This window comes from Drosophila biarmipes, unplaced genomic scaffold, assembly GCF_025231255.1.
Source record: "Drosophila biarmipes strain raj3 unplaced genomic scaffold, RU_DBia_V1.1 ptg000009l, whole genome shotgun sequence".
NCBI classification, from domain to species: Eukaryota; Metazoa; Arthropoda; class Insecta; order Diptera; family Drosophilidae; genus Drosophila; species Drosophila biarmipes.
The window spans coordinates 1,782,463-1,804,818 of record NW_026114530.1 but is presented as its reverse complement, the minus strand read 5'-3'; the positions used below and the strand labels follow the sequence as shown (position 1 = coordinate 1,804,818).

General features: G+C 37.8%; 1 pseudogene; it reads right to left on the bottom strand.

Moving 5' to 3' along the window:
• LOC127011810 (uncharacterized) overlaps positions 1 to 22,356 on the bottom strand; it is a 129,102-nt pseudogene that overhangs the window by 10,506 nt on the left and 96,240 nt on the right.

The window sequence follows — 22,356 nt, the reverse complement described above, 5'->3', positions numbered from 1 at the left end:
TTGTTAAAGACAATGCCGCAACAATGCTCAAGTCGAGGGATATTCTGAAACTAAGAAATGCCCCCTGCTTCACCCATACTATCAACCTGGTGTTCCAAGATGGCCTCCCATATACGTTGCTCCAAGAAAAAGTATAACGTACGTATAACGTACTTGGGACGTATGTTACAATTTCCTTAATAAAACCCACGGCAAATTTTTTGTGTCGAAAGTTACAACGCATTATGCCAGACTTGGAGACCGTAGAGGGAAAAACTATTATAAATAAATTGTTGGGCGGAATAAGAAAACATTTGTCTATATACCAGAAGTGGCAACTTCCCAGAATACCAACCCTTATTGATCCACGTTTAAAAAAAAATGGATTTAGAAACCCTTAACATGCGGACCAAGCATGTGACTATTTGGATAGTGAGCTGCTCACGTTGGCAATTTGCCAGGACTCACCCAACCAAACGGATATTTCAACTGTGAAGAAAAGCGGCGATAATAAGTAATTTTTTTGTTTAATTCTAAATAATCAAGCTCATAATCAACATTGTATTGCCATAACTGATTCCGTTGTTATGAGACAGCAGTATATAGAGAGGGGCTTGGTCAATCAGGAAATAGATAAATTATTTTGGACCAAGGTAAATTTAAATAGCTAAGGAAATACGATCAAACATAGTCCACATATTTAATAAATTTCTAGATGAACCAGAACGACTTTTCCGCATTGAAAATGCTCTTTTTCAAAAATAGAGTTGGAGAGGGTCTTCAGCAAAGCAGGACGAGGCGAAACCGTTAATGAGAAAAAGACAATGTTAATCGAGATAATTCCTTTCCATTAGCTTGCTCAGCTTGCTGAACTTTAATCCGATGTCTATAAGCTGTTTCAGTCCATTCGTCTTCAGTTTTTTAGAAGCTGTAATGCTGGTTTATTCTCCTGTTGTGGTGGTCTTGCCTTTACGCTGGTCTTCCAAAAAGGGTTAGATTTGCAGAGTTACATGTGCTGTGCCAGTTGGGATACTTCTTTTCTTCTCTACCTTTTTCGGCTAAGGGAAAGTGCTGCGATGTCGTGGCCATTTATTTCCGCAGTTTAAGAGACGATCTCAATTCCTGGCTTTAGATCGCTTATTTCTTTTGTTCTCTACCTAACACTCTTCAGGTGTAGTATCTTGAAATAAGCTGCAAAATTAGTTTTGCGATTTTGAACGGCGCTTCGAGTTTTAAGGGTGGCTTTCAAAGGAAGCTTTCCACAGCCTTGGTCAAGTGAGATTGTAGTAGCGCGCTAGGTCTTGCAGCCTTCTCAATTTTTATGGGGACATGAACTGGTTTCGGACACCAGATACTTTGGCATTATTCTGGAAACGGCGAGCATGACCGTCTCTTATTGTATGAAGTGTTAAAATCGTTTCTTCTGTGCAGACAATGCTATTTAACCACTTTGGGGTCATGTTATCCGTTATTCCTTTGATGTGATTGTTTTAGTTTTATTTTCCCCACGCTAAACGTCCTTTCACTCTATTTCAAGATCGGCTGAAGAAGAAAAAGGCCGCTCACCTTAGTCGGAATGTTGTGTGAGATTGGCACCAAAGCCTTAATCGTTGTATTTTTTTTCAGCACAAACGTTTTGTAGAAACCCTTGCAAGCCAGGGTCACATCAGCGGCTATCCTGGCCTTGACGGCTTCAAATGGTTTTTTTCTTTCAATGTGTTTTCTTATGGTAGCATCAGTCGAATGGCGACAATATCGTATTAATACTTAATGGTGACCCTGGGAACACATCTTGTTCCGGGACTGAAAGGCTCCAACGATGTAAGTTAATCTGTCCTTCAGATCAAAGCTATTCTTGGCTTATTTCAACTGGGCCATGTCAATAATTCTAGGAAGCGGAAATTTATAAGATCACAAATTCTTTTTAATCTAGCGATAGTCAATTACTAATTCAAATTTCTTCTTGTTAGAGTCTATCAGGGACTTCTTCGGAACAATAATGGGATGTCATAAACTATTGCAGAATAATAAACTTCAGTACCTTCCCTTACTAGTTTTGTCGGAAAGTATGTAACAGACGGATGTAAGCGTTTCCGAACCCATAAAGTAAGATATATATATATATATACATTTATCAAGAATATATACTTTATAGGGTCGGTAAGGCTATCTTCTAGTATATTCAATTCTTCTTCTTATTTTTTTCTCCTGACGTGCCCTGTCTTTAGCCATTGGGAGTGTGCGGGGTCTATCGCTTGGGCACACCTCTAGAGCTTTTTGTATCGATACATCCCTTTGCTCAACGAAAAAAAAAACAGGCGACGAGCGACACTCATTTATTTTTCCTCCAGCGTTGGTGCAGTCGGCGGTTTGTCTACCACACCTCTCACTCATTTCTGTTTCTGCTGTTGTCCCTTAGGACACTTATGAGAAGAATTATTCTATCCCAGATGTCATAAATAAATGTAATTCTGTAAGCACGGGCGCGTTTGTCTGCGGTTTTTGGATAAAGGTGAAATCGAGCGGACAGTCGATACCATTCCAGTTTCTGTTGTTGTTGCTGTTGGAGTAGTTAGAGTAACTGTTGGGTAGAAGCCTAGGTAAGAGCAAGTATCTTAGTTCAATGCATGCTTGTTTATAAGAGCGCTCTGAAATCTGATTTCGCAAGACGTCGCATAAGACGTCGTTCATTTGCGGAATGTTAGCGTTTTTACGTCAACAGAAATTTTTGAAGCTTGGGCTGTTTCGTTTTATAGCCTTTGCTTAGGAATGTCGTTTTGATTCATGAGCAGAAAACCACAGTTAATTGGGTGTACAAATTACTTAATCAACAGTAAATATCCAAATATGTTACACTTGTTAATCTCTACTTCTACTTGTTGATCTTTACTTCTATTGGTTATTCTTGTTAAGGCATAAAAAATATAAAATAATAGTATATGGTAAGAAGTGTGTTATTGGCCAATGTTACTTTAACCTTTCGTAAACGTTTTTGAGGCGTACGAAAAAAATTTAGAGTTTTTCTTTTTTTGAGATGATACTGCTCCACAAGCTTGCTTTCTAGCAACTTGAACTTATGTATATTTTTGTAGTCGGGCAAGATTTCATTATCAGTGCATTTAGATACCAGAAAATTAATTCAGGTATAAAAAATTACCTTTTTTCAGGATGAAACTTTTTGTATTCCCTAGAGTTCTCGAAAACATTATATTTGTTAACATCTAATTACTATTACATCACTAGTCGCGTGTAAAGACATTATATCTCTAGAACTTTTTCTTTTTTTATGAAAAGTGATATTAGGCAAAGATGATGAAATATATATTTTGCTCTAGCTAGCTTATCTAAATCTCATCCATTCTAGGTATCAAACCTTTATCAGATAAGTTTATTATTAATCTTTAGTTTCCAATCGTTTCTTCTTCATGGAGTCCGTCTGGGAACTAAGAATAATGGACTGTTATAAAAAGAAACAGAATATTTTTATTCACTAACATATTTACCTACGCTTTCCTATTGATTTGGTTTTTAGTCCGAATCTGTCTGTGTATTGGGTTCATATGTTTGAAGGCTGTGTTTGGACTATGGAGGAAATTTTTTCGAAAGTTGAGATAATACAGACTTTTCTCTTGAGTTTTCTTTACACATGAGTTTATATCGTTGTTCAAAATAGCCTTATAATACCATGCTGAATTTATCAGTTTGGTTCATAACACTTGTATTTTTAATGAAATATGAATGGAAAATGTAGTTGCCTGAATCTCAATCCAATTTAGTTCTTCAATTGATATATTTTTTGTATTTTAAGATTGATTGTCATAAAAGTGTAAATAAGTCTAGTAGGCTGGGATATACTCAGTCCCGCCAGGGTCTCTTTACCGAAAATATTTATAAAGATATGGGACAAAAAGGTCTTGGACGAAAATCTGTTTGCTGGCGTGAGATGTAGAGTGCCAGCCACCGGGGTACGGAGTGAGAGAAATAGTTTATTCGGTGTCTGTAGCAGAGTGAAAAGGGTCAGCGGTAACGCGCATTTGGGCCTGGCTCATAGCATTCGCTACGAGAAGGCCGAGAGAGAGGGGATCGATTATGGAGACTACTTTTTCCTAGGGCAGAATTTATGGCCTAAAATCTAGGCATTTGTCTTGAAATATTTGTATTTATGCGTGGCCAGCTTGATTGTATTCTTTTCCTACGAGTTGGATTAAAATCAGGCGAGAAATATTTTATATTAGAGCATTCTTTTCATTTCTTGGTTCATCTTTTTCTCAGTGCTCGCGGGTTAACGGGTTAGGTTAGGTCATGGTATATAAATTCTAGCCTACTCTGGGCGAAGCCGCATCGAGGCCTTCGAGAAATTTCTCATTGCACGTGGTTCTCGCTGGCCAAAATGCGGTTCACTCCACTCACTCACCCGTTTCGCTCTCACGCACACACACACGCGGTTGCTCCACCGCTGGTCATGGGCCGGCACACTCTCCTCACCTTCCCACTCCTTCCTTCGCTTCCTGGGTCACTTGCACTGGTCACTCGACCGTCCTTGGGGTTTTTCTTCCTTCGCAAATTTTTTCACTCCGAACGCACAATATTTTCGTTGTCCATCTAGATTTTTCTCCGCAATGCCGATATCGATCGCTGTGTTACCCAGAGTCCCGCTTCTCGCACTCCTGATCCCGTGCGCCGCGTGTGTAAGAGTCCCCTGCTTCTGATCCCGTGCACCGCCTTTGCAAGAGTCCACTCCTCGCACTTCTGATCACGTGCGCCGCGTGTCTAAGAGTGACCTGCTCGTACTTTTGGTCCGATGCGCCGCGTTTTCAAAAGTGACAGAGTCAAGCTTTGCCGCCGCGTTTTGTTCAAGTTTTCGGCTGTTCTGGGTTTTTTCACTTGTCGAAGATTCGGTACTCCATTTCTCTCGCTCTTCCCTTGCCGCGTGCCAATTTTCGCGGGTTGTTTTCCTCCTCGATCGCTTGTCCTCTCTCGCTTGCTCTGTGCGGCGCTGCTCACGCGAGCTCTTTTCTTGGTGTATATTTCGTTGCTATCCTGGTGTGTGTGTGGCTACTGCTGATGCGAGAACGGAGGGGAAAAGCTTAGCTAAGATAATTCTTGTGTACTAATATAACTACAAATCTGGCTGCTGTTGTTGTCGGCGACTGTATCTATAAAAAATACAATTTTTTCCTGTTGCAAAATATTCATGGATACTTAGTTTTTGACTTAAATTGATGGTGTGAGTCTAATGGTTCCCAATAAATGAATATCTAATGATTTTCGGGAGTATCCCTAACAATGTTACCGTTGTTGGAGTTATTAACTCCGTTTCGACTCTTGCCTTATTACTAATATATGAGTTATATTAACATTACATTAAATTTCTGAACTTTAAATAATTTATTTACAAAAAAATGTTTTGGTCGATTTTGTGCTCATTAAATTACTATTGCACAGTTTTGGGCATTCAAATGGGCACTACAATTCTCTTCAAATTTAACTAGGGGCTGACATTTTTTATCGTTCAAGCCCGTAATTATTATGACAAAAAATTTTTATATATCAAACATTGAGGAACATGAACTGTCATTTTGTTTAAAATTTGAAAATAAATCGTTCGAACCGATTTAAAAAAAAAAACTCAACAAGTATATGTAAAAAAAATTTTTGCTTTAACTTTTAATTCATTTTTTTTTTTTGGACAACATCAGTATACACAGCGTCATTTGCAAAATTTACTTTATTTTAAGAGACATATATTCTGTAAATTCTGTAGCATTATATGTTTACAAAGTATAGGCCTTTAAAATCTTTTTTCTTTAATAATCTCGCTAGGCTAGCGGATTTTTTTAAAGTCTTGAACAGAAATTTTCTATCTCGATCAACTTAATACACCCAAAAATATAAATATGCTTACGAAGTCCAAAGTCTTGGTATGTAATTTTCAAATTGTTTTGCGTTACCTTTCGATGAGTATATCAGTCGTCAAGATCGGTCAGCAAGCTGTTCCTGAAGGGCACGGTTGTATGACCTCCCTTAAGTGCACTGGGACTGGACATTGCAGAGTCAGCCGCACTGTCACCAAGTGAACATACTACCTTTCTATTCCTCTGCGACCCTTCGTCAGCCCTAAGCATTTACACATAAGCGTCGACTGCAGTCCTGCCGGCGTCTCTGCCGGCATAGCTTAGCGATCATTAACAATATAAACGAACGCAGCAGAATCAAGGAATATTCAAATCTAAAGCCTATTATTTTCCCACCAATTTTCCGATCCTTCCTATGACAGTTATATGATATAGTCGTCCGATTTTGATCAAAGTAAATCTTAAATTCAGAACTTATTAAAATATGTTATTTCCAAGCGTTGAATGGCAGCTATATGATATAGTGGTCTGATTTTGAAAAAAAATTTAATTCGAAATTCAAAACCAAAAAAAAGGTTATTTTCAAGCCTAAGAGGTTATAAGCTAAAAAACACCGAAGATATAATTTTTCAATATTATTTTACTACTAATTTTTCGATTGTTCCTATGGGAGCTATATGATATAGTCGTCCGATTTTGAAAAAATTTAATTCGAAATTCAGAACTAATTTAAAAAAGTAATATCCAAGCTTAGAAATGTATATGTTAAAATACAGAAAAGATATAATTTTTTAAAAATTTTTTCCCCGATAGTTCCTATGGGAGCTATAAGATATAGTTGTGCAATCCGGCTGGTTCCAACTTTTATACTACCTGCAATAGGAAGAAGACTTTTGGGAAAGTTTCAGCCCGATAGCTTTAAAACTGAGAGACTAGTTTGCGTAGAAACGGACGGACAGGCGGACCGACGGACAAACGGACATGGCTACATTGACTCGTCTTGTGACGCTGATCAAGAATATATATACTTTATGGGGTTTAACATATTATGGGTTTTCCATAATGAATATAAGGCTCGCTGAAGTTTGCCACGTCAATCCTAATTGTTTGGGTGAGGGAAACCAGGGCAACCATGCTAGGGCAACCATGCCAGGGCAACCATGCCCTAAACCAAAGGTTTAGTTGAATAAACATTAGGATTAAATTTTTTTTGACGAACGGTAGTATGAACCTTAGTTTTATTTCTTCCCGCCATACCATTGTTTATCAAATATTCATATTTTATAAGTATGTTTATACTTATTGTGTATAAACGTGAAAACATTAGATAAATACAGTAACTCAAAAGAAAAAGACAATATTGCAACACTTGATCCTAACACCCAAATAAGGATGATTCCGGCAAAGTTAGTCATTCCAAGCATGTACGGACCAATATCTTCTTTATTTCTTGACATAGTTTCTTCGAGTTGTTTTTGTATTTTGAGGTTTAAGTTATCAGCCACAATACGATTTTCCCAGTACTTATCGAGTCCCGACGAATGCCAGCACTGAATCAGCGAATTGAATTGATCTAAGAAAGGCCAAAGTCTGGGAACACCAGCAACGGTATACTGGAAATAAAGATCATCTTTCATAATTATTAACTGGTCAATCGCTTCAGGCACCAAATAGTCAGCAGACGCTGGACTGTGTCGGCTGCTTCGTCCATGTTGGGTACTGTCAATATACTGGCTAAGCCACCACCATATATGCTGGTAATAATTAAATCATTTAGAAAGCAGACAAAGAGCAATAAACGGACTGTATTTGAGTTTGCTTTGCTACTTTCTGATTGCGATATAAAAAGCTTAAAAGTGGTTGAAAGTCCGAATTTTGTGCCCGTCCACCAGTCATAATGGTTTTCAGGCTGCACGCACAGATCCTGCTCACTCTTATAAGCTAGAATTAGTCCAATAGCTTCCATACATAGGCATAACAGAATCGCAGCCCATAGATGTTTTTGAAAAGGCTCTAATGGTAGATACCAACTAGCTATCCGTAATGGAGCAGGAACAAGGCATGTTATCCCAGACCTCACAAGATACACGGATAGATCTAAATATGACTAATCTTCAGACCACGAGTACATTGCACCAATGCAGATATCCACTTTATGATGTGTAATCATACCGAGAGCACCATCCCCAGAAATATTTGGATAAACATTGACCCAATTGTTTGCGTCTGCTATAAATAAAATGCAAAAAATAACGGTTTAAAAAGTATTTATTTAATTTTTATTTCTTTGCTTTACTTGTGTAAAATATAGGCAAAACATTTCTTAAGGTTAACTTTTTTTTCTAATTCAAGGTCCTAACTAATAGATTCTAGACCCATCCTTAAAACGCCGTAGATTGACCAACGCTAACTTACACGACATGCGTGAGAAATGCGAAAAAGATATTAATAATTAAATATTGATTTGGAGTACTGGTCCGAATTGCACAAAAAATATTGGAACATTCTAAAAATACGTATTGGATAAAAACTATTTTCCTTTTTCTGAGTATATATTTAATAATATAACTTGCATTGAGAACAAATTAATCTAATTTTAAGATAATCATAATCCAGGCAGTAGCTTCCCTGTAGAATAATCAACCCGAAAACGAGCAGGAAAACGTTTAACTCAAGTTTCCACGAAAAAACGGAGGGAAGGGAAAATCAAGTCAAAGTGCAAGTAAATGGATTTTGCAACATCCAGCTTGCATCGTAACATAGAGCTAATGCAAATACAAATTAAAAATCACTCAGACCAAGTTGTTAAGTTTTTTTTTTTTTATTATACCCACGTGTCTCGTGGAAGTTCCGGGAAAAGTGCAAGAAGCTGGATGAATTAAAGGCAAAAAAACACAAAAACTAAATCGCCGAATTGAAATAAGCGATAACACACTAAAACTTTTTGAACTCACAAAAAAATTGATATGTTTTAAACAAATGCATAATTATTTAATAATAATAAATAGGTACCACGCTCAAAATACTCAGTAAGCTACCAACAAAAGAAAGAACGACAGGGATCCGTGAGCTCGTGACTCTCAAAGGAAGGCAATTATATAATGCAATTAAAAAATCAAATAACAAATTCGATGCTGTTTCTTTTCTTTTCCCTAAAACCTACTGGCCAGCAGATCCCCGAAAAGTCTCAGACGTAATGAATTTCGCGGTGCCAAACGTATTTCACGCATTTATAACAAGCACCAACCGCTTTCGGAGCTCTCATCAGACAATTTTCCAGAGCTAATAACTCTTCTACAAAGCCCAAAAAATAATAATAATTATAACTCTTCAGCAAAGCTCAAAAACTACATATAACATCCACAGGCTGACGTATTACGGAACAAACTGGTAGAAATGTAAAAGCCATAACTTTCGGTCCCCCTGAATGAAATACCAGTCAAATGAATCTTAGTTATGTTATACTGTAATTTATGTCACTGTACCTTGTGTTGCAGTACTTTATGCTCTGAAAATATTTTCCACTACTTTTTGGGACTGCTGGGTGTGTCGAGTGGCGAGCTTACATTCGCAGCCCCACGGATTTGAGTACACATTTTCACATATTTGGTTTAAGCATCCACTTTCTTTTATAATTTTGTTCAGGTATCGTTTTCCTTCCCTGAAATGAGGTGCCTCAAATTCAGGTATACTTCTGGATGACAGTCCCTGTGGCAGTCCTTCTCAACGCTGTGGCAGTCTTTTTCGACACCCGCTATATCTTAGCAGTATGCAGGCCTACGTCTGGATGGATTGTTCCCCTTTCTCTGCATTATTTTTTGTACTTTGTCACTGCCTAAGGAACTCGTGATGGACCGTTTCTCGCCTTTATTGAGCAGTTTATTGCTGTATGGTCACTACCCTTATAGGTGTCACTAACCTTCCAGCTCTGAAATTTAAGGTTTATGATGGAGGTGAGATCATTCTCTAGAAAGCAATTCCCCCTATTTTTCCTGTTAATTTTAAATCTTTGATTACTGTAGCTCCGTATTGCAGATTTGCTGGTATTTGCTAAGCATTCCACGAAATTTTTATTTGTATTAATGAGTTGCTTATGGGTGCAATGACTACCTATCGCTTAATGGAAGTTTGCTCTAGCAACAGTTTGCAACCTTACAATGGTTGTAACGAACCTGTTTCAGGAGGCGGTATAGCTCGCCGTGGCCAGGGTTCGAGGCAGACATTTATTTCCTCTTCTGTGGAAGGGTTTTGTATAGCTTACTTCATTGGACGGAAGCCGGTAATGTGATTTCTGGGGGACCTCACGCCGTGATCACAAATATGTGTGGGATGATTTCCAAGGAACTACACCGAGATGCCAGTGATCCTCAGCAGTTCGCAGAGCCGATATAAAACTGAGCTTTACAGATCCACCATCAATACCAAGACTATCTTTAAGACACTTAACCGGGTATTTCTCCTTGGTGATGTTTTTTCGATGATGGTTGAAACGCAAGTGACCGGACTGAGGTTTTATAGGCTCCGACTAGTGTGACCAAACCGAGCGATGACGACAATCCCGTTGTCGGTAATTTTAACGGTTCACGGTTTTAGCGATGACTTATCATAATCGAAATATCGCTGCATAAGTGTGACAAGCTTTTTTGGGCGTGTTTGAAAAATTTTGTTTTGGTGTTGGGTGGCCAGAGCAAGGACCACCACCGATCTACTGGTAACAGTAATCCGTTTTTTAAAATCCGAATCGACCCGCTCAAGCTCGAGCATCAAAACTGACGTATGTCGCAGTGAAACTCTCATGCGATGTATAGGTACATACACATTTATACAGTCACATCCATACAGTCATAGTCTTATTTTTTTATATTGTTGTGACGCGCCATCCAATATCGTACGTATATATACATATATAAACCAATTTTAATGACTTCCAATTCCAGGGTCCGGAGCGTCGAGATCTCATCGCCCAAGATTAAAAGGAGAAATAGTTCGTCGGAACGACGATACGCATACGTCGACATAGATATTACCCAATAAATTTATAATGAGAAAAAGAATTAGAAACCATGGGCTAGAACTTTTACAATGGGGTGTGCTGGTTAGAACAATGACACAAATTTCGACGGACAACAAATTGCTACTATGGGTTTAAGTTCGTTTGTATACGTTTTATGTGTCTTCCCTGTCACTGTGTGTATTAACTTTGCTTTTACTGTTTCGACACGAATCCTGTCATCTTAAATGGGACCTCTTACTTTGGTGCTAGCTTAGCTGCGTTGGATAATGGGTGTTGTTGTTCCGATATGAGGTTTCCTATTTTAAGCCTCCAGTCTCATTTCCATAGTTTGTAATACCTTCCTTTCCGGATACTGGTGTGGTTTCGTTAAACGGGAGTCCAGGTAGTCATATTTCCCGTCCGTATAATAGAAGCGCAGGGCTATACCCGGTAGACTCCGATCCTAGGGTGCTTTTTCTATTTCTTTCAGCAATTTCCCCGCTGCCTTTCTTGTAAAGTCATGTAACGTGCATCCATTGCCAGTAGTATGTCGCCGGTTCCTCCGGTGCTTAGACTTTCTGAGCCCTAGGTGATTTGCTGTTGCTTTGTTGTGGTTTTCTCGCAGAATTCGCTCTCGTTGGTTCTTTGCAACGCATAGTTTCCACGGTTGCGTATCCTAGTATCCCATGACAATAGATGTCTATACAATTTTCCCTTCCATTACTGCATAAGCCGGCCACGTTTCTGGGCCTCTTTCTATTGCTAGAAACTTCTGTTGTGTACTTTTCTTGACCAGGTTGTAAAGTTATTGTGCCAGTTCGGTGAAGTTCGAAACGATTCTTCTTTACCATGAGGCTACCCCCAAAAAGCTGTGTACCTGCCTCGCCGTGTATGCATTTGGGATGCTGAGGATTGCGACTATTTTTTCCGGATCGGTGTGTATCCCTCTTGCCCTGACTAATTGACCAACATATCTTAGTTCTCCTTTAAAGGAGAAACATTTCTTCGTGTTGAGGCTTGCCTTGCGTAGTCGTCTCATTACTTCTTGCAATTTCTTAAGGTGTTCCCGTTTCGTACTTCCAATGAACACTAAGTCATCCAGAGGGCTCTTCGGAAAGTGGGTTGGGCTGTGCTTAATCCGAAAGGGATTACTTTCCACTGAAACAGTCCGTGACCTGGTACAGTAAAAGTGGTATAATGTTTTATAATTTTGTCACTCGGAATCTTCAGATAGCGCTTTTCAGGTCTAGTGTGCTTGTATTTGATCCATTCGGGATACCGGACATGCATCTCGATCTGAGGACTCGGTCAGCTGCAATCTACGCATACTTCATTCTCTGTTCTTTTCTTCTTCGATTGCTATTGACAAGCTGTAAGCGAGTTAGTCTACTCGTTTATTTTTTATTGCTAGGTTCCGAGATCGTCAATGTGAATGACTCCTTTGATTCGATTTATCATTTCCAAATCTCTTCTGAGGGATTCCTGATTCTTGTATCTGTTAGATCTCCTGTTGCTAATAATCTGAAGCCGTTTCTCTTGTGCTTTTTATTCCTGTGTTGCTATCTGTAGTTATTTTTACACCCGTTACTCGTAGAGTAAAATGGTATACTAGATTCGTCGGAAAGTATGTAACAGGTAGAAAGAAGTGTTTCCGACCGTTTATCCGTCTGTCTGTCGGTATGAACACTGAGGCTGAGAGAAACCATAAGAACTAGAACTGTCAGACTTGGCAAGCAGATTCCGGGGTTTCCTGCGCAGAGCAAGTACCACGCTCACTCTTACTCCCATAAACGGTTTAAAGGCTTAAATCTGTCTACCGCCCACATAACATCTACTGGAAAAGCTCGTACGTGGCGTCCTAAAATATCGAATTGCTGCTTATTTATATTCATTTCCCCTTTGCTGCCTTACGCTGAGTAACGGGTATCTGATAGTCGAGGCACTCGACTATAGCGTTCTTCCTTGTTAATATTTGCTTTGATGCCTCCCTGTAGTAGGTCTCCGATTACCTCGTCGAGGACTACCAGTGTCGTTGTGCTTGTTTTTTGTTTCACGAGCTGTATTAAGTGCCTCTGTGCCTTTTCTGTTTGTGCGTTCTGCTGCTCCAATGGCTTCGGTTATTCGCTTGCTCTGCCCGTATCTTGTTATTCTGTTGGCTAGCTTTCTGCCAATGAAATTTCGTGTGGCTTCCATGTTGAAGGGCCCGCGAACTCATGTGTTGCCTGTATTGACTTGTGCGAGTTTCTATTACTCAAGTCGAATGATCTTTTAATGCCCTTATTTGGTGCTTGTAGTTGCTTATGGGGTCTCTACTGGTTTCTTGGTTGTCTCCAGTAACTTCCAGTTGGTTGCTGTTGTCCCCAGCGAGTTGCCGGTGTTTGCTGAGCTCTCTGATGAGTTGTGCTATTATGTGACTGGAGGTCCTCGAATTCCTAGGCTAATCGGTGGTATTCCGCTAGCGCTCTCGGGTTCTTTCGCGGGCTCCTCCCTTCTCTGGTGTCTATGTTTTCCATTGCTCTTTCCTTGTGGTTTCTTGGTTGTCTCCAGTAACTTCCAGTTGGTTGCTGTTGTCCCCAGCGAGTTGCCGGTGTTTGCTGAGCTCTCTGATGAGTTGTGCTATTATGTGACTGGAGGTCCTCGAATTCCTAGGCTAATCGGTGGTATTCCGCTAGCGCTCTCGGGTTCTTTCGCGGGCTCCTCCCTTCTCTGGTGTCTATGTTTTCCATTGCTCTTTCCTTGTGGATCGCTGATCTATGGTACTCCAACATTTTTTTTTCTGAAGGAAGTCATGATGGGGATGAGGATTGGTAGGTGTGCCATAGCTGAAGGCCCAGCTTCTGAGTAGTATTACCATGGATCCTGCAGCGTGTTAAAGATCTATACCATATTCCTGTGCTGACTTCTCCGCCCTGCTATGAACCCTGTCTCATTTTCGTATCACTCCCATTGTGGCCACTTTGTTCCTGGCGGTCCTTGTGGGTTCGGGTATTGGTAATGGGTTCTTGAAAGCTTATGGGACAGCTCTAGGAGGCGTTTGATGGTTTCCTCGGTATGGTTGGCGTTCTTTACGAACTCGGACATGTATGTTTCTGACCCTGTTTTGGGAGGCGGTAAAGGGCCAAAGTTCGAGACTGATATTGGCCTATGGATCGCTTTACCTCTTTTCCCCGAACAAAATGCATTAAAATATGTCTGTATTTCTTATAATTGAGTAGTGTAGTATGCGCGCATATGTGGTACACACTGTACATAACATTAAATTATAAATATATAAAAGTTCTACGGCCAACACATTCCCGTCTTATGGGGAGTTACACGGAGTCACCAAGCAAAGGTATTATTACCGTGAGACACCATGCCACGGTCGCCATGTAACAAGGACTCAACTACAAATGGAATAGAAGACGCTGAAGCATTGGCAATTGAAAAACTTCTATTGGAAGCTGAAAAATAATAAATCTGAGTGAGTAGACATGGAGTTATGGCGAAGTGAGGGGCGTGAAAAATAAAATTATCAAAAGAGTAGCTCAAATAAAGCCTTATAAAACCAAGTCTTACAAACCAAGTTAAGTTTTTTTTTAATTTTATTTACATGTCTCGTACAAGTTTCGAGAAAAGTGCAAGAAAGTGGATAAATTAAGGCAAACAAAACACAAAACCTAAACCGGCGAATTTGAAATAATCAAAAACACACTAAAACTTTTTGAGCTCACAAAAAGAAATTGATATGATAAGTGCATTATTATTTCACAATAATAAATAGGAACCACGCTAAAAAACGCTTAGTTCCACCAGTATGCAGGCCTACGTCTGGACGGATTGTTTCTCTTTCTCTGCATGGTTTTTTGTACCTTTGTCACTCTATAAGGAACTCGTGATGGAACGTTTCTCGCCCTTATTGAGCAGTTTATTGCTGTATGATTACTACCCTTATAGGTGTCACTAACTTTCCAGCTGGACCCCGTGGCGTCTGAAATTTAAAGTTTATGATGGAGGTGAGATCATTCTAGCACTAGAAAGCAATTCCCGCTATTTTTCCCGCAATTTTTTGTCACTCACTTTCCAGCTGGACCCCGTGGCGTCTGAAATTTAAAGTTTATTGATGGAGGTGAGATCATTCTAGCACTAGAAAGCAATTCCCGCTATTTTTCCTGTTAATTTTAAATCTTTGACTACTGTAGCTCCGTATTGCAGATTTGGTATTTGCTAAGCATTCCACGGAATTTTTATTTGTATTAATGAATTGCTTATGGGTGCAATTACTACCTATCGCTTGATGGTAGTTTTCTCTAGCAACAGTTTGCAACCTTACAATGGTTGTAACGAACCTGTTTCAGGAGGCGGTATAGCTCGCCGTGGCCAGGGCAGACATTTATTTCCTCTATGGATCGGTTTACCTTCCTTCTTGTATTTACTATGAATGTGTAGAGATAGGGTATAACTGATAATATCGGTGGCTGGTTGCCTCTGCTGCGTAAGGACTGAGTTGCTGGCTGCTTGCTTTAATGTGTCAGCTCTGCGTAAGGGCCGGACTGGAGCACTATTGCTTCGTCATTCGGCACTGTGGAAGGGTTTTGTAAAGCTTGTTTTATAATTCAGTGTCACGGAAGGGCGGAATTGAGCACAGCCTTATGGTTCTGCGCTGCGGAAAAGTCAAGTTGTGCAGTGCTTGCGTCGTAGTGAACGTTTGACGGTTTCGTAGTATTCTGGCTCATTGGGAAAACGAGCTACTTGGATTTCGTGTCAGGCTTGTGCATGTAGGGCATCGTATGTTTCGGTATGCCAGGCATCGTAAGTTTCAACCTGCCGTCTACATCCGTTTCATTTTCGGTACGGAAGTCGGTAACGTGATTTCTGGGGGAACTCACTCCGTGATCACAAATAGATCTGGGCTGATTTCCAAGGATCCACACCGGGACGCCAGTGATCCTTATTAGTTCGCAGTGCCGATATAAATCCGAGTTCTTACGGATCCACCATTAATACCAACACTATCTTACAAGACACTTAACCGGGTATTTCTCCTTGGTCATGTTTCCTAGATGATCGTTGGAACACAAGTGACCGGACTCCTAGGATTAGGGAAATAGAGAAACATTATCCCTAGTTGAGCTAGCGGTAGCTCTTGTCTGGTATAAAAGACCGCAGCCAAATAGAGAACATAGACAAAATCTTTTCTGATCTCCCTGGCACTGGTCTAGAAATGCAACTCCCCTGAGGATCACGATTAGAAGAAGACTAGTGTTCCGAGAGACGTCCCCATCTTTCTCTGGAAGCCACCTTTATTCAGGAGAAAATTTTTCTTAACGGTCCTACAATCGATTGCATCCTGAAGAAAATCTACGATAAATCTATCAACCTCTAATGACGAAGATTACCAATGAACCAAGTGGATGGCCTAAGGCCCCCAAGATGGGCAGAAAAACGTCCACAGTGGCCGGCAACACCATGGAGATCGTTGACCACAAAGACGATATCCAAGATGTTAGCGATATCAAGAAACTCATCGTTGGACTAGTGATCTAGTGATCCTTAGAGTCTTCAAGTTCTAAAGTCGTTCAACCAACATCACGGCTTGGAGAAAGTAGTGAGTTAAATCAAAGCACAATGTAGGAGATTTAATTAAACAAATTGTAAATCTTGAATTAAATCCATAAAAGATAGAGATTATAGACCCAAATATCAAGTGCGTCACATCCTATGAGATCATTAAATCTGTTAGGGAATATAAAGGTGAAGAAGATAAATATGTAAGCTGGAGAGAATCAGCTGAAATAGCCATGGGACAATATGCCAAAGGGAGTGAAATGATTTATTCTGCCTTATCTATATTAAGAAACAAATTAACGGGAATGGCAAATTATACCTTAACCCATAATGGTAGGGTAATAAATTTCGAAGCTATAATGGCCAAACTAGACTTTGTCTTTAGCGACAAACGTCCAATTCAATCACTTCGGTCGCGTGCAGACGTGTTTTGTTAACGCTCCAAATAAACAATTATTCACTCAGTCGAAAACGTTCGAAAAATTTTTAAACGCAAGGATTTGCGTTTCGCGCAAATCGTAAACTAAAGTTCTAAAGTTCTGGTTATCAGACTGGCGTAATAAATGCAAAAAAGTGTAAACACATAACGTTTACTCTTAGCAGACAAACGTGTCCTAAGAAAATGTATCTAAAACTAAAATCCAATAGCCTCCTTTTCTTCTTCTTTCTTCCCCCTCTATCTGGACTTCAAGGTCCTGCTTTACAATTCAACGCTTTAGCCAGTCTGGACTTATGGCTCCCAGTTGTGGGGAAAAGCGAGCAGCAGCAACATCGACACTATAAAGCGAGCACAATCAAAAATCTTGAGAACTATCACTGGGGCACCTTGGTATGTTCGGAACGACAACATCTACAGAGATCTTGGCATTCTACCCGTTAAAGACGAAATATCAAAACAAAAGCGTCCTACCACACCGTCCTTTCATACCGGACCCGATTGCAACGAAATGACCTTCCAGCTCAGCAATAGTTATTAGAGCCCTTTTTAATTTAAGATTTTATACTTAAAAAAGAAAATTCTATTAAACAGGAATTTATTGTGTATTATGTAATTATTGAGTCAGGGATAATTATCTATAATGGATTATTTTGGTACGGTTAATAGAAAATTGACTTTACTAATTAATAAAACTATTATGACCTATGGTAGAAACAAACCGATAACAGCTGACATGAATAAGAAACAAAGGAAGACAGCGCTTAGAGTCTTCATTACCGGCCTCAACGGCCAAATTTCAGATACTATTTTCTCAATGAATCCACCTGACCTACCAAATGCAATGGTCACAGTTCAGGAATTAGAAAGCAACAACACGAGTTTCTCAAATATTCAGAGAAAACATAGTGACCCAAATTCTGGTGGAAATGGACAAACACATTTCAACTACAAGCCAAGACAACAAAACAACAATTACACTTACAAGCGAAACAATAATAATTAAAGGTTTAATCATGACAACAATCAGAACAAAAATACGTATGGTAATTATAATCAAAATATTAATAATTCTTGGAACCAGAGTAGTATAGGCAGCCACAAAATAAGCCTGAACCAATGGAGGTAGACGAGTCTATCCAGGTTAACTGTAATTTACACAGCTAAGGGAGCTTTTAAATATATTGGAAATAAAGAACAATTAATTTACGATAACGGAAGCAACTTAAACCAACATTATTTAACAAGAGAAAACAGCGTTATTCCATTAAAGGAATTTATATTACAAAAATACTTTGTAGGAACAGGCTCAAATCAGATACGAATCTGAAATGGGTAATCAAAGCGAATTTGGTTTGGGATATACAAATCCTGAACACGCTGTCGTTGAAAAATTCGAAAAAAAAAGTTCGGCATTAAAATTTCTGAACACGCCATCGTTGAAAAATCAGACAAAAATGAAAGTTCGAGAATTAAAAATCCTGAACACGGCGTGGTTGAAATAAGTTTAAAAATTAAAAATTCTGAACACGACGTTATCGACTTATCCGACAACCAAAAAATAAACAACTTAAAAGTATCTTCTGCAGATCAAAGAAAAGACCTGAAGAACGAAAAATTAAATATTATCATTAAAGAACATTCAACAATTAATATGCATATTCCATTTAGGACAGACATATGCGGTGAAATAAACACCGTAAATAATAGGGCAATTTACAGCAAACAATACCCTTATGCTCTATCAGCTTCAGATTTTGTGAATCCTGAAATAAGTCGAATCCTAAAAGAAGAAATTATAAGGCTAAGTAGAAGTCCTTATAATTCTCCTGTACTAGTGGTACCAAAAAAATGTTTCAATGAAGATGGAACTCCAAAGCTCAGACTCGTAATAGATTATAATAAACTTAATGAAAGTACTATACCTGATAGGTATCCAATGCAGGACCCTTCAGTGATTTTATCTTATCTTGGAAAAGCCAAATACTTTTCAACAATTGACTTGGAAACTTGATTTCATCTGATTCTTATGAACGAATCAGAATCCAAGAATTTTACAACGAGCGATGGATGATATTTTAAGAGAACTAGTGTGTAAAACATGTCATGTTTATATGGATGAAATAATTATATTCTTAAAAACAAATGATCAACATTATATAGATTTAATTGTCATTTTTAAAATTTTGCTGAACGCAAACATGAAAATTTCAATTGAAAAATCAAAGTTCTTTAAATTATAAACAAATTTTCTCGGTTACGTTGTTTCTCACAATGTGATAAAAACCGATCCCGAAAAAATTTATACTATCGTAAAATATCCGATAACCAAAAATATTCGAGAGCTTAGAAGCTTCCTAGGCCTTACAGGATATTACAGAAAATTTATACAAAATAACGCAAAAATAGCTAAACCTTTAACAAAATATTTAGAAGTCCAAAACGGCAAAGTATCAAAAAAGGCATCACGTAAAACTTTAATACAGTTTGATGATTCAGCTGTAAGAGCTTTTAACGAGCTCAAAGAAAATTTAATTGCACAAGTAGAACTAGTACAACCAGACTATAACAAAAAATGTACTCTAACAACGGACGAGTCTGACTTAGCAATTGGTGCTGTTCTCTCTCAGGAAGGAAAACCAATAACATTTATTTCAAAACCTCTGACTAAAACCGAACAATTATACGCAACCAATAAAAAGGAACTTTTAGCCATTGTAGGGGCTTTTAAAAATCTTCGTAATTACTTATATGGGGTTAACAACATCGAGATCTATACCGATCATACCATCAACCTCTTTCATTTTCCATTTCTCAAAAAAATCCAAATATTGAGATAAAAGGTGGAATTCCTTTATTGAAAGCTGTTCACCCAAAATTATTTACAAGCCAGGAGCAACAAATGTTGTTGCGGACGCTTTATCAAGGATTCAAATAAATAACTTAACGGAAAGTAATGAATCGGTCTCAGATCAAAATACTCAGCATTCTGCAGAGAGTAGTTTTGAGAATGTAATACAAGAAACCCGAAAACCCATAAACCAGTTTAGACAACAAGTGCTAATAGCAACGGGAAGGTATACAATACATGAGTCGATTAAAGTATTCGGAAATATTATACATATAATAGAGTATGACACTCCAGAAAATTTAGTATCAATCTTAAGGGAATATATTCCACCCAATATAACAATGGGAGTTCACTGTACTCTAAAAGATTTTTAAAGAATTCAAAAACCATTTAAGGACAATTTTATAAATACATTTTTTTAAAGATATTTGAACTAAGACATTTGAACAGAACGCTGAAAACAGATCTCTTGATCACAGATCACAGAAACTCATTGTAGAGCTCATAGAGGGCTTAATGAAAATTATAAGCAAATAACTAGACTCTATTATTGGCCAAATATATACAAGGAGCTTAAGTAGTTTATAAAGAATTGCACTATCTGTAATCAAAACAAATACAACAGACACCCAGTACAGATTTCTATCGGTCAAGCACCAATTCCAGAAAGAGAAGGTGAGAATTCGCATCTTGACATATTTTACGCCCAAAATCTTATATTCATTACTTGTATAGATTCGTTTTCGAAATACTTAGTGGTAAAAGAAATCCCTAATAAACTAAATATAGAAAATAAAGTTTCAGAAATTTTACAACAATTAGCAAAATCTTTCATGATAGATAACGAGCCAATAACCAATCATCGACCTTTTGTTATATTATTTAATAAAATCAAACACGATGATATTCCTAAATTATTGCAGCGAGCCCAAGAGAAAATGTTGCATTTTCACAATAAAGATAGACAAAATAAGAATTATCACGTAGGAGAGGTAATTTACGAAAATAAACACGGGGATAGGAACAAGCTTAATGCTAGATATAAAAAACAAGTAGTTAAGCAAAATCTCCCAAAAGTTAAAGTTATTATAAATAACAGAAACCGTACGATTCATAAAGATAATATTAAATAACTTGTTTCAAATTACAGATAGTGATTTCAATAATGTACTTATTATTGCTGGTAGCTGCAACCAAATCCGAAATTATGGATTACACGAACCATTATTTCCTTCTTCACAAGGATACCAAAGATTTTCTTCTTTATGAATCACACGCAGAGATATTTCATATAACTAATATAAGTCCTTATAGAGAAATAATTAATCTTGAAACAGAATTTCCAAAGGGTCACGACAACAAGAATTTTCTTTGGGAAATATCCCACGATTTAAAAATGATCAAAATACTTATCTCTTAAGTTATACCCAGTAGATCAAAAAGAGGCATTAATGAAATAGGCACCATTTGGAAATGGATAGCGGGAACACCAGATCATGATGATTTCATAACAGTCCAAAATAAAATCGATGATTTAATACAAAATAATAACGATCAATTCGTTATTAATTCTAAAATATTTCAAGAGATAAAATCTTTGAACAATTCAAAACAGCCTTTAAAAATCAAGAAATTCCACTTAGAAAATATCGTCTGCGCTTACTTACGTAGACGATACAAATTTAATGGACACAATTACACTTGCCAAAATTGATGTATTTAAACTAAAATTCTAAACAATGATGATATACTAGAAATTTTTAAGCACGAAGATGGACCTGTAGTTATAACAGCCTTTTAGATATATCTGAATTTAAAATCGCTTTGCATCAAGATCTTATTATAATTTACATAAAATACCCTATTATTATCGATCGTTGTGACGTTTACAATTCAAGATCATTTCACATGTTGATGGAAAATTATTAATTGATTATCACGTCGCAAAATGTAGAAATAAGTACTATGTAATGTCTAATTTTAAAACAGAAATATTTAATAGTTATTGCACACTTAACCCAGAAGGATAATACAGTTAATGACACTCATTTAAATGGGTCATATTTTATAACTTTTAATGGCACCACTTAAATTAATAATATTTCCTACACCAATGTAGACAATATGATATTGGAATTCATCACAGCTCGAAAATATACAGATTTTTTAGTATCCGAATATATTATATCCAATGATTCGGAACTCTTACTCGATAATATTAACATACTAAATCCATTTATTCAAATTAAACAAACTCACATACCAATTACGTTAATATTAATAATATTTACATGTATAAATTTAATTGTAATGATTATAATCAAATTCAGAACATTTTTAATATTCAAACCATGGAAAATTTATATAGAAATTGAACCAGAAGGCAACATTTTCGGTAATGAAATAAATAATATCCCCGACAACGAAAATACATTAGAAGAAAATATCATTGTCGATTTAGCCAATCAATTAAATTCAATATACCTAACACTTTCAATGGATCGGGACAATTCAATTTAGAATAGGGGGAGTTATATGACACATTATTTAGGGGCTCTTACCCAATTTATAAACAGCTTTGAGCCGAGAGCTAAGATAACTCTGACAGACCCGAGAATAGGCCGTGGACAGATATTTCTGACAACCAGGCCTCGAAATCATTCCCACCCAGATCAATTTCAAGCAGGCAACATCA